Here is a 14868-nt window from a genome sequence, read left to right as displayed (position 1 = left end):
TGAAATTACTTTTTAAATATTTCTATTAATATAGGCATGCCAAGCAGTGACAAATATAGCTACAGCCATATATATTATATATAATGTAAGTTTTGCATTATGAAACAGCCACAGGTGTGGCATAGGAAAAAAAAAGGATATTAATATCATCCTAGATAATTGTCACTGATGTGCATACAGCTCTTGGAAAATCTGATATTTAACAGCTGTGCCACGACTGAGAGTTAGGGCAGCTGTCAGGTCTGAGGCTTCCTTACTGTAACAGGCTGTAGAGAGGTGGGACGAGTAGCAGAGTGCAAAAGTTCTCTCATGTTAATCTCTGTATGCAGATTTAAGATGTCCAGACTGTTTCCACAATGTTGCAGAAAGTGGTTAGCAAAATGATCTGCACAATTTTCCAAGATACTGCTTTTTGAAAAATAAGAAAAAGCCTTGGACTGATGACAACCATCAGCTGAAAGACAAATGGTGTGGACTTGTGTGTGTGGAAGAAACAGCAGGACTTCCATGGGGGAAGGAGGAATGGTGTAGTTCTTTTCCATAAATCACTGCCTAAATATGTTCATATTTTAAAAAATGTAGAAAGTATCATTCTGTACACTACAGTTGTAATAAAATATATGTTAACGAAACATTTTTGAGGAAAATAAGGTGTCCTAAGTTTGTGGGGGCTTTTCTGGTATGATGTGTTTTATTTCTTCTCCTTCCTTCACCATGACAGGCCACAATTTGCCAAGAGCTACCACACTGTTGATTTCATTTGAAGTGGGTTTTCTCTAAGCAAACTGTGAGACAATTTTATCACAGACAGAAACTGCACCTTTTCCTGGCAGCCAGGGTTTCTTGAACTACACTACTCATCTTCTCACATGTACTTGGACTTAAACAGCACAGAGTCCTCCTGTCAGGAGCAGTTTTATACCCAGGTGAGCAACTGTGTGCCAGCAGCCAGAAAGCCAATATAAATGAGAGGGGGTGAGGAGGGCAGGCGGTGTTTGCTTATTGCAAGGGAGGAAGGGTAAGCGAACTGTTGCCAGGCAATATGTTTCTGGATGACAGATCCTCTGCTTTGCTAAGTGACCAGAGCAATTATTTTTGGCAAATCTATGCAGTACTCTGCAGGCTGTCATGGGCCTGTCCAGAAGAAAGAAATGTGGGTGTATAAATATACAAAATGTATTTGATCCTTTTATAAAATGGGAGGTTTGCAAGAATTAGTGATCTGGCACATGTGCACTTTCCTTTGCCTATCTGCTTTTTCTTCTGTCTTTCTGAATTGGTTACCTTGATGTGAATCAGGGTTATTCTCATTCTCCTCTAAGATATCCAGCTGCTGTTCAGGCGTTTGATCCATGCCATGATTTGTTGGCATAGATCCAGTCAGTGCTGCTCTTGGATAAGCTGTAGCAGCAGCAGGTGCTAACAGTGTGAATTGATAACAGCCACTTAAAAACTCAATGCCCTTGCCAGCTTTCTCCCAAGCAGAATTGTGCTGTGCTTGCTGCTGGCTGCAAGGAGTTCTTCCAATCAACAGTGAAATGAGAGCTGGAGATAAATAGCTCTGACCTTTACTGATAGTGTCTGAATTAAATGCAGGAGCCTAAAAATACACTTTGAAATGTTTTTGTAGCATTTTCAACACCCATTAAAAGCTGATTTGGACCTTGAAGGTGAGGACTTTGCTTGCTTGGTAATCCTGCTGAAGAATCTGCAGGGCATGCCCTTTAAACCTTATGCCAGAGATAGAAACTTTTGTTCTCAAACTCCAGAGACTAAGTGACCAGTAATGATGTTTTTTATCAGAAGGACTATAAGACATATTGTAAATTAATTGCTTACTTATTATATTAGGGTTGAGTATAAACCCATGACTACCACTTATACTGAAACTTTAAAAATCCCATAAGCATGGCTTATTTTTGGGTTCAGCCACAGACTTGAAACTTTGCTTGGGTTCAGGGAAGGAGTGGTGTGGTAATTTTGAGGTTTAATAATCAAAACCAAGAGAAACTCAGCCATTCTACTTTCCTTTGTGGGAGTATTTTTTAACACTTCATTTGAACTTGAATATGAATCCAAACCTCAGGAAAAAAATTTCCCAAACATTAGAAGTGGAGGTTTGTGTAAAGATCTGACAAGCAAAACAACTAATTTTTTCTCAGCCTGTGCATTTGCATTTCTCTGTGAGGTGCTATTCTCTCATGCTTAGCTCCATCCCGATCCTGCCCATTTAAGTAGCATGTTGGCACTGCCAATCCCAAATCCTTGAAAAAATCCCAATCCAACCTGTGGCAATTTGCAAGTGACATGGTCAGGGGAATGAGGTGAGAAAATGATGCCATGAGGGGCCAAGTCACCCCCAGAGTGTCTGGGAGAAGTGGCGCCACAGGATATCCAGCCTAGTGTCGTTTATCACATGGTGTGATCCTTGCAGAAAGGATGGCAGAGAGTGGAGGAGAGAGGCCTCTTTTTCTTGATTGAAGTTCATGCTTGGTCGTTTAGGTTGGTGTTGTGGTGCAGTTTGCCTTGCTAAGGGATGGAAATCAATCCCAAATATCTTAAATAAAGATAGGAAGATGCAACACTCTGTAATTACCTTTGAAGCATGTATTTTTTCCTGCTGCATGTTGCTACTGGTACAACTCTGACTAAAAGAGCTTACCTGGAGCATCAGAACTTCTTTTTCATCTGCTGCTTTGTCTCGGTGTGGCTTTCTGTAGTTGCCAGCCTTAGTGGAAGAAGATCAAATACCTCTGGCAGCTTTTGTAGCAAGGTAGGATGTCATTTGAATAAAATTATGCACATATATGGTGTAAGACAGCATCCCTGCTGAGAGGGTATAACAAACAATTAAAGAGCAGTTTCCTCTGGGGATGAATGGCTTTTGGGGAACTATTTCAGTTATATGTGAATTATATATGTATTACTAGGGACAAGTGATCTTGTAAAGTGAAACAGCTGAGAAAATCCTCTGACAACACTGTGTATAGTCACATGGGAGCTTCCCTGTGTTTGCTGAGTATGGGGAGAACTTTGAGTGGATTGAAGTTGTTATAAATGAAAATTTGTCCAGCCAAATTAATATGAAAACATAAAATATTTATTTTGCAATCAAATTCTATCTATCCAGCCACAAGGAAAGAACAGAGCTGAGCCCGGGGTTGGCCCTGGGTGTGCAACAACGAGTCAGCCTCAGCAGAGGTTTTCCTCTATGCCCACACACCTCCATCCTGGCACAAGTGGTTTTGATAGGGAAAATTCCGCCTGAGGCCAAGATTTCAGCAATCAGTGTTTTCTTCTATTTAGAGTCCATATGTTAATAAGATTTTCTTTTTTGGTGATGAGGGAGTTTCCAGAGTTTGATGAATCCCTTGATGAAATTTACGGGAATTTGGGAAGGCTGCATTCACATGTATCTGCCCAAGGATTTTCATGATATCTATCTCGGGTCATTCACTCGAATGATCAGCACCTGGGGTTCCCGTATCTCTCCAGACATGCCCATCTCCTGGCTAGCTGTACCTTCTTACTTGTAAATTAGTTTCTAATATACACCCTGTCTTGCCTGCGAGGGTGGGGGGAATCCTAATATAAACGTGTATACTCTAACAAATATTAAATATCACATATATCATATTAGAAATGGTGCAAATTATATCTACTATATATAACACAGTCAATAAAATATGTTAAAAAACCCCAGAATAACAATAACTCCTGGTTAAACAGCAGAATACAAAGTGATAAAGTAAAATAAACTGTTTAATTCTAGCTTGAAGATCATAGCAGATTACATCCAGTTTTCTCCCTGCTGTCCAAATGGAATATGCATCAAAGCCAAAATTCAGTATTAGATGTATTTACATGGAAACATCACAGAGTATAGGAGTTACTTATTTCCAGTAAATATGTATCTCTTATTTGCTGGAAAAAGGAGTAAAATGAAGAATAAGGGAAAAAATAAAATAGATAAGAAAAATACTGTAATGGGCACTCAACTTCTTGTAAAGAAGGAAATTTTCTATAGGTGACTTGAGGAGCTACAATATAGTCTTGGGTCATGGCCTTATATATATTGCAGAGGAAGAGCAATTGAGGTTTTGTGCTTATAACAGCTGATGGCTGCTAATGTGGTGACAGTGAGAACTGCTCAGTGGTATAGCTACTGAATTAACAAACAGCAGGAGTCCTCTAAAGAGGTTTTAACATCTTTTGATAAAGTGCTCTGGTATGGGCTGCTATCAGATATGTGCAGAAAATTGAAAGGAAGGTCCCTCAAAAAAAAACTTTTAGAAAAATACAAACCCTGCAAAACTTTTTCTGAAGTACTCTTTGAAGTTGCATCATTGGGAACAACAGAAGAAAGGGAACATTTACTCCAGAGTCAATCTGTAGATGAAAGGAAATTGAAAAGTAGTTTGACATTTTTAAGACAAGTAATATTAAGAAGCTTGACCCTGTAAAATAGGAAAGAGGCTGTTTCAATGATTGTGGAATTGAAGACTCAAATTTGAAACAGATAAATGGAACCACTTTTTATACAGAGCTTAGCTCAGTATAGTGCATTAACTTGTGTAATTTTTTATTATGTGAAGGGCTCTACAGGACTCTGAGAGAAACACATTATGTGAACAAATATATATCCAGTGGTATGAGTATTTTCATAGAAAGGGGTATAATTTCCTATAAATTTGGGCTCAAGGCTATTATTTTGAGAAAATAGCAGAGGAAGAATCTTTCCTGATAGGCAGCTTTTTCCATACTATTGTGTGTTGTATGTTATACAACTCTCTGGGTATTTACTGGGTCCTTATTGCATGCTTTTGTTTGCTGGCAGCTCTGGGTTAGGTTACACTGTCAAGTACCTTCTAGAAGCTAAGAAAAAAGGTTTCTAGAAGATAAGAAAAAAAAAGACAGTTCAGCCACCTAAGCTGAATGGCTTTCTCTGGGAAACACAATGTGACTCAACAATTAGTTTATCTTTCTGTACTTTATCTTTTTTTTTTTTTTTTGATAGCTGAAAAGGATTCTTCAAAAATTTTCACATGAACTTCATGTTTGCAGTCTGATATGCAAACATTTCATGTTGAATCATTGCTTCACATTTTAGAAAGATTGAATCACCAAGGATTGCCTAGATAGAGCATTTATTGCTGATACATGGTAATTAATTATGATGCTATTTTGGCATTATTGTTTAATCCCATCTGCCTGCCTGAAATTTAGTTGTTCATGGGAGCAATCAACAGCATTTCATTCTTACAATTTTGATATAGAAATGAACATAAGTCACGATATATAATCACAAATTTTTCTCTCAGATTTGACTTTAAAGTCTAAAGCTTTCATCTACCAGAGAGCACTGTAGTCTTGATACTGTTGCCCTTTCACTGAACTCTTAGAGATGATTTATTTTATAGAAAGCTACTCGGCACAATTTGCTTCAATGTGCACTTAGTTGCTTTCTTCTGATCAGCACACTCTATGACTTGCAGCACTTTGAAATAAGAGCATTTCAGCTCTTTCACTGTTAATGTTAACTTATTGTTTCCAATTTTTTTTAGCAAGCACAGTCTTCTGTTGTTTTTTCTGGTGTACTTAATGTTTGAAGTTTTCCATTGGCAAAACCCCAATCTGAGCTGCCTCCTGCAAAATACCTGAAAGACCTTTTTTTGTAAAGTATATTTTATACCTTTATGTTGTACATACACAGCAATGTCTACACTGTGATCATCTCTTCTGCCTGTTCTGAATCCTTATGAATATTTTGTTTTGAGACAATTTTCCAGACATGATCCTTCTGTTATTGATAGTAAGAAAAAGAAATTATATTCTAAAGAAGTGCATAGGAGTTGTAAAAATTTCTAATGGTGTTACATGTAATCACAACTGTGAACAACCTGGAAAAATACAGATTTATCCTTGTATTATTCTCTCAATTTTGTATATGAAGTTTGAGCTGAAATTTTTTATTCATTAAATTAATGTGTATCTAAAAATTAATCTGTATATGAAGAAGGCTGATTTTGAACACTATTGAAGATTCATAATATGGACTCATAAAAATATTCTTATATAACCTCTGTATTTTTATGTAGGTATTTTAATTTGGTTTTGTTTCTGGGATAATACAAATCAGCCTTATCCAAAAATTTAAATTACTATTCTGTCTTACAGACTATTAAAAGTCTTACAGACTTGGAGTGCAAAATATTTTTAATATAAGAAATAAAGTCAGATTTTTGATCATAGTAATTGATAATTATTGAAGAAGTTTGATTTATTAGGCTGTATCTCTCTAAGAATAAGAAGCACTCACATTACAATGCACAAGCTCACAAATCAGAACCTGATTACTTCTAAATGGAAAAGCTTATGAAAAATGTGAAGTACTCTAATATTAAATTTCTCTGTGTTGCACATTTTCAAGTCTCTGATCACCTCCAAATCCAAGTCCTTATAAAACTGCTCCAATAATTTTAAATTGCTATGTGCTGAGTGATTTAAAATTCTTAAAGTGCTTCAAAGTTTTTTAATAATTGCTTTAATTTAGAAGTCAGTTGAGCAATACTCCAGTATACCTTCAAGAGATTATTAAACTGAAGTAAAAATTTACCATCTGGAAAGAAAGTTAAACTATTCCTTTTAAAAAAGGAAAAAGAAGTGGGGGGAGTAAGAGAGAAGGCAGAGGTGTAGATGTAAGAGGTAGTAAGGTGTGAGTGGTGAAGAATACAAGGATGAGAAGAAAAAACATATAAACCCAAACCTCTCAGAGTTTGTTTGTTGTGTGAGAGATAGAACTTCAAAACTTAGTGCAGCTGCCTAAACATGGCCATAAAGCTCTCCTTAAAGTTATTACAGTTCCACCCAGAGGGTTAGCTCAGGTTAATAGTGACAGAGGAAAAAGGTCTTTGTGGTTTAGGAAGAGCACACCTGACAGACACTGCATCTCTTAGGCTTTCAACACCTATGCTGTTAACAGGGCTGGTATGCAGGTGCATGTTTGTTCCTTAACATTCCTTATGCTGTGAAGTTGAGTGGCATACTTAAGTTGCAATTATTTGTATGAAATAAACAACTGGCTTATTAACTGATTTCTGTAACAATGGTTCTAAGAAGAGCATTTCTGCTTAATAAAACAGCCTTTCCACAATGATGTTTCCTGCTTTTTTTGAATCCCAACCCATTGTTATTAGATTTTTTCTGCTTGTAATTTGTAACAAAGATACCAACTCATTAAACACAGGAAATATCTAATTGCCATTGCAGTGATGAAATTTGCACTTCAGATGTTTCCTCAGCTGATGTAACACTTTTTTGCTTTTAATTGTATGACTTGAAAGTTGACATATTAGTGATATGCCTAGCAGGAAGAGACCTCTCTATAAAAAGTAAGAGAGGAGAATTATCAGACCATCTACTTGTAAACAACCAAACCAAACATACAGCTATCAGTTTAATATGAAATTGTCATCCAAGTAGGAGTGTTGATATGATAACCTTAGCTGAATTATCTTGTATGAATATGTATGTTTTCTGCATGTATATTGCTATCAATCCTCAGAGCCTGGTCCAGGCAGTTTTGACAAATAAAATCTGTGTTCAGATTTCTGAAACACAAGGAAAAAATATCCAGGTCTTTCCTCTTGAGAGACATCGAAGCAGGTAGTGGGGTCAATTGGCTGCACTGATCCAGAAGGAGCTGGCAGGGGCACAGAAAGGACAAGGACTGTGTTGGCAGGTGGGGCTTAGAAGTCAGAAAGGATGAGACAAGCTGCTATTTCCCCCTCTGTCCTTTTTTTCTTTTTGCTATGGGAAGGACAGTGCTTTGTTTGGTGGGAGTGTACACTGTGCTTTCATCACTTCTTTTGACCTTAAATCAATATTGATTGCTTTTGTCTCTGACCTCTGGCTGGCTTTGCAGAAGTAAAGTTAAAAGGTGCTAATATCTTTTAGTTACTGAGAATACCGTAAATACATTAGGGACAAAAACCAAACACTGCTTTCAACCTATAGGGTAACTCTGGCATTATTTGAGGTGGGTGCCTAAAGGAAAGCTTTTTAATATTCAAACTCAAGATATGCAAGTGTGACATTGAATATACATTGAAGAAGGACCAGATATCACCTTAGAAAACTATAAAATCTTTCATAAACAGTTCAGAAGTGTCAGAGACCATCAACCTGCCTTCATAGGCTCATTTTAAATTGGTCTAGAGATAAACTGAAATCAGTCTGTATTTCTATTATAGTGTGGGCCTGTCTTTAGCTCTTTAGTTTTCTCATGAGTTCATGAATCATCATTCAAGAATCATGTTGACTGTTCCTTTTTCTACAATTATTTGAGGAAACAATTATTTGAGAATAAAAAAATCTTTTCTTATGGTCATGAAATAAAGAGCACTGCAAAAACTACTTGAACAGTTAGTCATACATTTGGCCTTTAAAGAACTGAACAAAAAGATCAGTAACCTGATTTCCTTTTCATCTGCCTGGACTGTGAAGCATAAACATCTTGCTTTGTTTATTGTGTAATGAAGGAGGTAAGACAGTGTTAGCAGAAAGAAAATATTATCTCCCTCTGGTAAATATATTGATGTTACAGACAGAGGCACAGTATAGCACAGAGAATAATGAGAAATTTGATTGCTTTTCTTCCTTTCCTTCCTTTCCAGTTTAGCACTGCTGCATCCCAATGAATTAGGTCCTACAAAGAGAAGGAACTCTTTAAAGACTGGCAACTAAGGGCATTTACAATTAGCTGAATTGACTAACCTTTACAAATGCTGTTACTCTACAAGGTGTTTTTTCTTCTACACTAGTGTAACAATATGCCTTATTGATTAAACATACTTCTTTATGGTAGCACTGATTTATCTATGGCTTCTCCAGTCATAAAGCTGCCTCTGTAAGAGCTGCTGCCTGTTCCTGAGGAGGACTTAACACTGGAGACTGATTGTCATTTGACTGGAAAATGGAGACTGATGCAAACACTGGAGCAGGCTTCCCAGGGAAGTGGTGTATCACCATTCCTGGAGATATTTAAAAGATGGATTTGATAGGCAGCTAAAGGATATGGTTTACTGGTGGACTTGACAGTGTAGGCTTAACAGTGAAACTCAGTCTGAAAGGTTTTTACCAACTTAAATGATGTTATGATTCTGTGATTCTATTATTATGTAAGTAGCTCTCCACATCTTTAGCATCAAGAATCACACTGCAAGAGCAGAAGAAGGAAATTTGCATTCCAGCTGCTCCTCTAAAGTTAGGACTTGCTGAAACAAAGGGAATTATCCTTTCTATTATATGTCACCTACCCTGCACAAAACACATTTTCTTGTCTAGCTAGGAAGATGGACATGTGAACATAAATAAGTAAGGAACATTATTTGTAGCAACATTTATGGCTTAGGTTATGGTATTTCTTTGTGTGTACATCATATGGGAATTGGGCGATGGCAAGATTCTGCTTTTTAGTTTTTAAATATCTTTGAGACTTTATTTTATTGGGATGAGATTGGCAGTGGATTGGCCTCTCTAAAAGAAAGAGTTCTTGGAAGATGTGTGTGGTGCCAAGTGAGTTCCTTTCTAACCTTGCAACTTGTGAAATTTCACGAGGATGTGTGCAAAATACCACTTGATGTTTCATTCTCATTTTTGGAGAAGGTGTGTGTGTGGGATTCTTGTGAATATGAAGGCTAATGACAACACAGACTATTTCTCTAGAAATTCATTATTCATTATGTACAGTGTTAGTGCTCACTGTACCTGGGAGAAATCTCTGCTTTAAGAAGGAAAGAGTAGAAATTTAATTTCCCCCCTATACAGTCTTTGATGTTTTATGAATTGTGCAGAATTACACATATTGTCCTATCATGTGCTTTTCAGCTCAGCAGGGACTGAGCAGAGAACGCCAAAATCATTTCACTGAGGACTGTATGTGGGTTCAATGAAATGTCCTTCAATATGTAAAAAAGACATCAGGCTTTATTTTTGCATATGAATCATGAAGAGTCAGGATTTTAGCAGCATTCTTCCAGATTTTCAACAATGGCTACCTAGTAAAAATTGAGGACTCACAGAACAGGAAGGAGCTTAAATTAGACATTCTTTCAAATGTAGATACTGGTTTGAAGGGATCTATAATATAATGAATGTTGACAGGGAAGGTGTAAATAGTACACATATACATACAGTTTTTATATTGAGACATATGGTAGCATGTAAGTGTAATATATTAAACATATATAATCAAGTATTTAATGGTTAATATGAGGAAACTGATGTCATTCCATGGATCAAAGGAACAATGGTGGCACTCAGCCATTTCTTTCCTGAATAGCTACTGTGTTTTAAAAATAAAAAATCAGGGAGCTGCTGTAGCACAGTCTGTAGCATTCACAGCATGACAAACAAATTAGAAAACAGCAGATGCAGCACAAATTAAGATGTATTTAGCACAGCAGCCCATCAGATGTGTGAAAGTCTTTTGTATACCAGCTTTGCAAGGTTGATGTATTGCACTTTAGACAGCTGATAATGAACCCTTCTAGCAATTAGAGGTGGAAATACTGAGGATTTGAAATTGTGCTATTCCCAGTGGGGGCAAGGTGGAAGGGGGAAAACCCTTAGTGAGAAATTTACTGCTTTGTGTGTGTGCACTGAACAAAACAAAGCAAATGTTTCAGTTTATGCACATGTAAATTTTGAATTTCTCATTTATATATTTTACATTTAATACTCATGTAATAATTATTTCTTTTTTTCTTTTTTTTTTTTTTTGTAATTTAAAAAAGTGTATTTCTTTGTTGAAATTATGAGTTTTATGGCTGGTACAATCTCTCTTGGTTTATGTGGTGCTTTATTTAGTCATCTGATTGGAGGACAATAATCTCACTAATCTAGTTTTCAAACTAACATAACCCTATTAATGGTATAAGTAATTCACATCTTTGCAGTTCTATTGTTTCCCACCCCCCACCCCCCCCACCAGTGATTCTGTTACACTTCCTTTTTCTGTCTTGATTTCCATAGCCAAAAGCATAGTTTAAAAACCATGATTGAAGTTTTGCATAAGTAAAGGTTGTGAGATTGAAGCCCAGAATCAGTTCCGTGCTTGATCCTCCTAGGTGCTGAGTGCTCTCAGCTGCAAGGAGTTGCAATGGAAATGGAGAGTACTTAGCAGCTCACATGCCTGAGCTCCCTGAGGAGAACAGCATATTACAGCAGAGCTAGGATCTATCTGCTATATAGATAATAATAGTTTCCACTAATATAGGGGCTTTCATCTGAGAATCTCAAAATGCACTACATATTATGGATGTGCTACAGGAGTGATTTGTTAAGGCTGCATAGAGATTTGAAACTGAGGCAGGCGTTAAAGCTCTCTGTTACTTGTGAACAAAAGAATGTATCTTAGTGCCCCCTCACCAGGCTTATTTTGACCAGGGTATATAAACAGTAACAATGCTTTTTCTGTGAACTAACATATCTACTTAACTTGAATTATGGCTGCTTAAAAATGTCCTCGTGCTGGTGTGTGTGGCTATTATTATATTATTATTAGACATGGTAATTGTAACTCCCCACTCTCAGCTGCCATGTTGCTTGAAGGTGAATGCCTTTTGAGAAAACACACCACCGGAATCAGACTGAGCAGCAGGGAAGCTCAGGCTGAAAGTACAGCCTCATCACAACCTTCTGCATAGCAGCGTTGATAGCAATTGATATTTCCCATAGAAAGAGCAGCAGTTGGTCTCACCACTGATATATGCAGAACAGTGGTATTGTGAAAATATTTCAAGGGTCTCAGTCTCTGCATTAGTATTATGCAATCAGAAGACTGAACCTTAATTACATGAACTATGCAGACCTCTGCAGAGGGAGGGATTTCATAAAAGCTCTGTTCTATTACACTGTAGAGAGTGGATACTGCCAGGATACTGTACTTGGGGCTGTGGGGAAGACATGAGGGATCCTGGGCTGATAAACCATATTGTTCCATTGCACTTTTGCTAGTGTTATGTGTTTGAGGGGTGAATAAAATATCTGCTATGTACATTTGTCGTAAGGACCATTTGGATTGTCTATCAGGGCTCTAAGCAAAGAATAAAGGGCTCTTTCCATCAGCAACTATGATCCTGTTTTGGCTTTCCAACCATAGCTTTTGACATTCATTTCAAAGCTGTATAATACTAGTAGTTATTAACAGTGATAACATGGTATGATAGTTTTTAAATTAGACCAGATTGCCAGCAAAAGCACTCTGATTGCATTTAATCAGGAAATGAAGATGATTCTCTCTGTGCAAATGAGTTACCTTTACATCACTAAAAAAATTTAAAAAGCAATCAGGCAAGATTCTGTCATTTTCAGTTCTTGTTGAGATGCAAAATAATAGTGATGTCCAATACATGAAACACTGCCTAACTCTTGATTTTCTGAAGCTGTGGTAAAGAATTATTTCCCAGTGATGGCTAAGTATCACTGTGACAGTAAACAAAAAGGTTATTTTCTGGGTCATACATAGTTCAATTTTTATACTTAATATTTTTGTTCTGCTGACTGTGCTCTGAATGATTATCTTAATTTTCATCTTTTAGTGCATAGTTGTAAATAAGCCATGGCAGTTGATTGTATACTAGTGAATTAAATGTTATAAATATTAATAATGGTAAAATTCCTAAAGTACTTAAAATTATTATTGAGCTTTAACAAGTATGTACATATGTAAAAATGGATTATGCTTGTCATGAGTAAGTTTTCTGAATGTAAAAAATACAAATTGTGCTCTTTTTTTTTGTAGGATTTTTTCCCCATAATTTTGTTTTACTGTATCTTGAGATTGCTTGCAAGAATGCAAGACATTGCTGGTAAAACCCACCCCTCACTAGGATTTTCAGTAAATAGCTATAGAAAACATGGACTTGGGTGCATGATTGACCAAGTTATCAGGTTATAATTTTGCTTTTGCTCTTTTTTCCTTGCTCTGAGACTGGAGACAAACTCAGGGTCACATGAAATTGCTAAGATTCTTGATGAAGTATCAAGTACATGTAGATTCATAAGCCAAGCTTTTTTTCTGCTGTTTACCTTTCTGGAACTGAGAAACAAAATGAAAATTTTTGCAACTTTCCTTTTTTCACATCCATTGCATCAATGTAGGAACATTTTCCTTTTTATCATTACCGGTATTAGCTCTCAAAATGTGTGAATAATTTTAATTAAAATATGGCAAGTTTTAATCTGAGCAGTTTACATATTTAAATTGTTTTTGTAACAGAGAAGGTAGAGAAGGTTTGGGTTTTGTGCAGTGTGCTCAAAAAAATACTTTCTCGTATAAGCTGTCAGAAGAAGGCCCACGCTATAGCATTTCTAATGTATAGCCTATTTCCTACTTAGTCAATGATAAGCCTTTGAAAGGGCCATTGCTTCCTGTGAAGAAAACTCAACAACCCATCCTCTCATCCTGATGAAAATGCAGACACTTAACTTACTTCATCCTCCAAAATTGCAAATAGCTAATCATAATTAGGAACCTTGCTGTTGGGAAAACTGCTCACCCTGGCACTAAAAAAAACAGAAAAAACCAAACCAAACAAAAAAAAAACAACACAAAAAAAACCCAAAAAAAAACCCCCCAAAAACCCAAAAAAACAACAACAACAACAACAAAAAAAAGAAAAGCAAAAAAACCCCCCAACACTGAAATAGTAATTTTCTTTTCTTGTATTCCTCTACTCTTTCTAAAGCTAAGTGTCTACACAGTCTGCCTGAAAGTAACACATGGACTCCTGCAGAAAAAACTCTTCCATTGACCTCTCTGTGCTCCCAACACAATATATTTTTCTGCTTTCTTACTGTAAATTAAGGACTAATTGCATATGATTCGTTCTCCATTCTTCCCTTTGTAGGAAGTGCCTTGGCATGAGACTAGAGCATGCATTTATTTCACTTCTACTTATTTGATTTCCTTATAAAATGCCTTGATTGGTTGTGCTTACCTGAAAATTATACCTCTGCAAGCAGAACCTTCTAGTTAAAAGTATATCAGTATTGAAAGAAATAATGATTGAAGTGTTTAGGAAGGATTCATTATCACTGGAAAGATAATAATAGTTTGAAGCATAGTCAAGGACAATTCATTCCTGCTGGGCAATAAGTCTTACAAAATTCCCTGTGCCAGTTCTAATATAGATACAATGTAAGCAAGTATAAAACATTTCCTTTCAATATTTGCCTCATTTCCCATTACCCATTAAATCATTTCAGTTACAAGTAATGGAAATCTGTTTTGGTATCTTATCTATGCTGCATACTAGAGACCTGTGCCCCACACATTGGCCTGTCAAATTAAGCACCTCAAATCAGTCTGCAAGTGTGTGAACTCTGAGGCAGATGTGCACCCTAAGTCTTAAGGAGAGTGTTTGCTGAACTTTGAACTAGTTTATCAATATTTCTAACAAACCTCTCTTTTGAATTTAGACTATTTTTGGGATCTAAGCTGGATGCAAGTGCCAGCTTGCCTTGTTTTCATGTTCTGGTAAAAGATGCTTCTCTAGTAGAGGAGGGGACACAATAAACTGAATGATGCAATTTTTTTCCTGCTATCTGCATTCTTGTGACATTTTATTGAATTTGATTGGCATGCCATTAGCTTTACATTGTTTAAATGAAATTCCTGCAGTATTTCCAGCACAGCCAAATAATTGAAAGACATGTCATGCAACATCTTTGTTTAATGACATACATCACCATTCAGTACCATTGTAATGACATCTCCGCCACTTAAGATGTCTAAACCAATATATGTGGTATTCCAGTCACCTTATATATCAGTATACAAAACCAAAGCTTTTTAAATTTTGT

This window comes from Lonchura striata, chromosome Z, assembly GCF_050655825.1.
Source record: "Lonchura striata isolate lonStrDom1 chromosome Z, ASM5065582v1, whole genome shotgun sequence".
NCBI classification, from domain to species: Eukaryota; Metazoa; Chordata; class Aves; order Passeriformes; family Estrildidae; genus Lonchura; species Lonchura striata.
Note: the sequence above shows the minus strand (reverse complement) of the source record.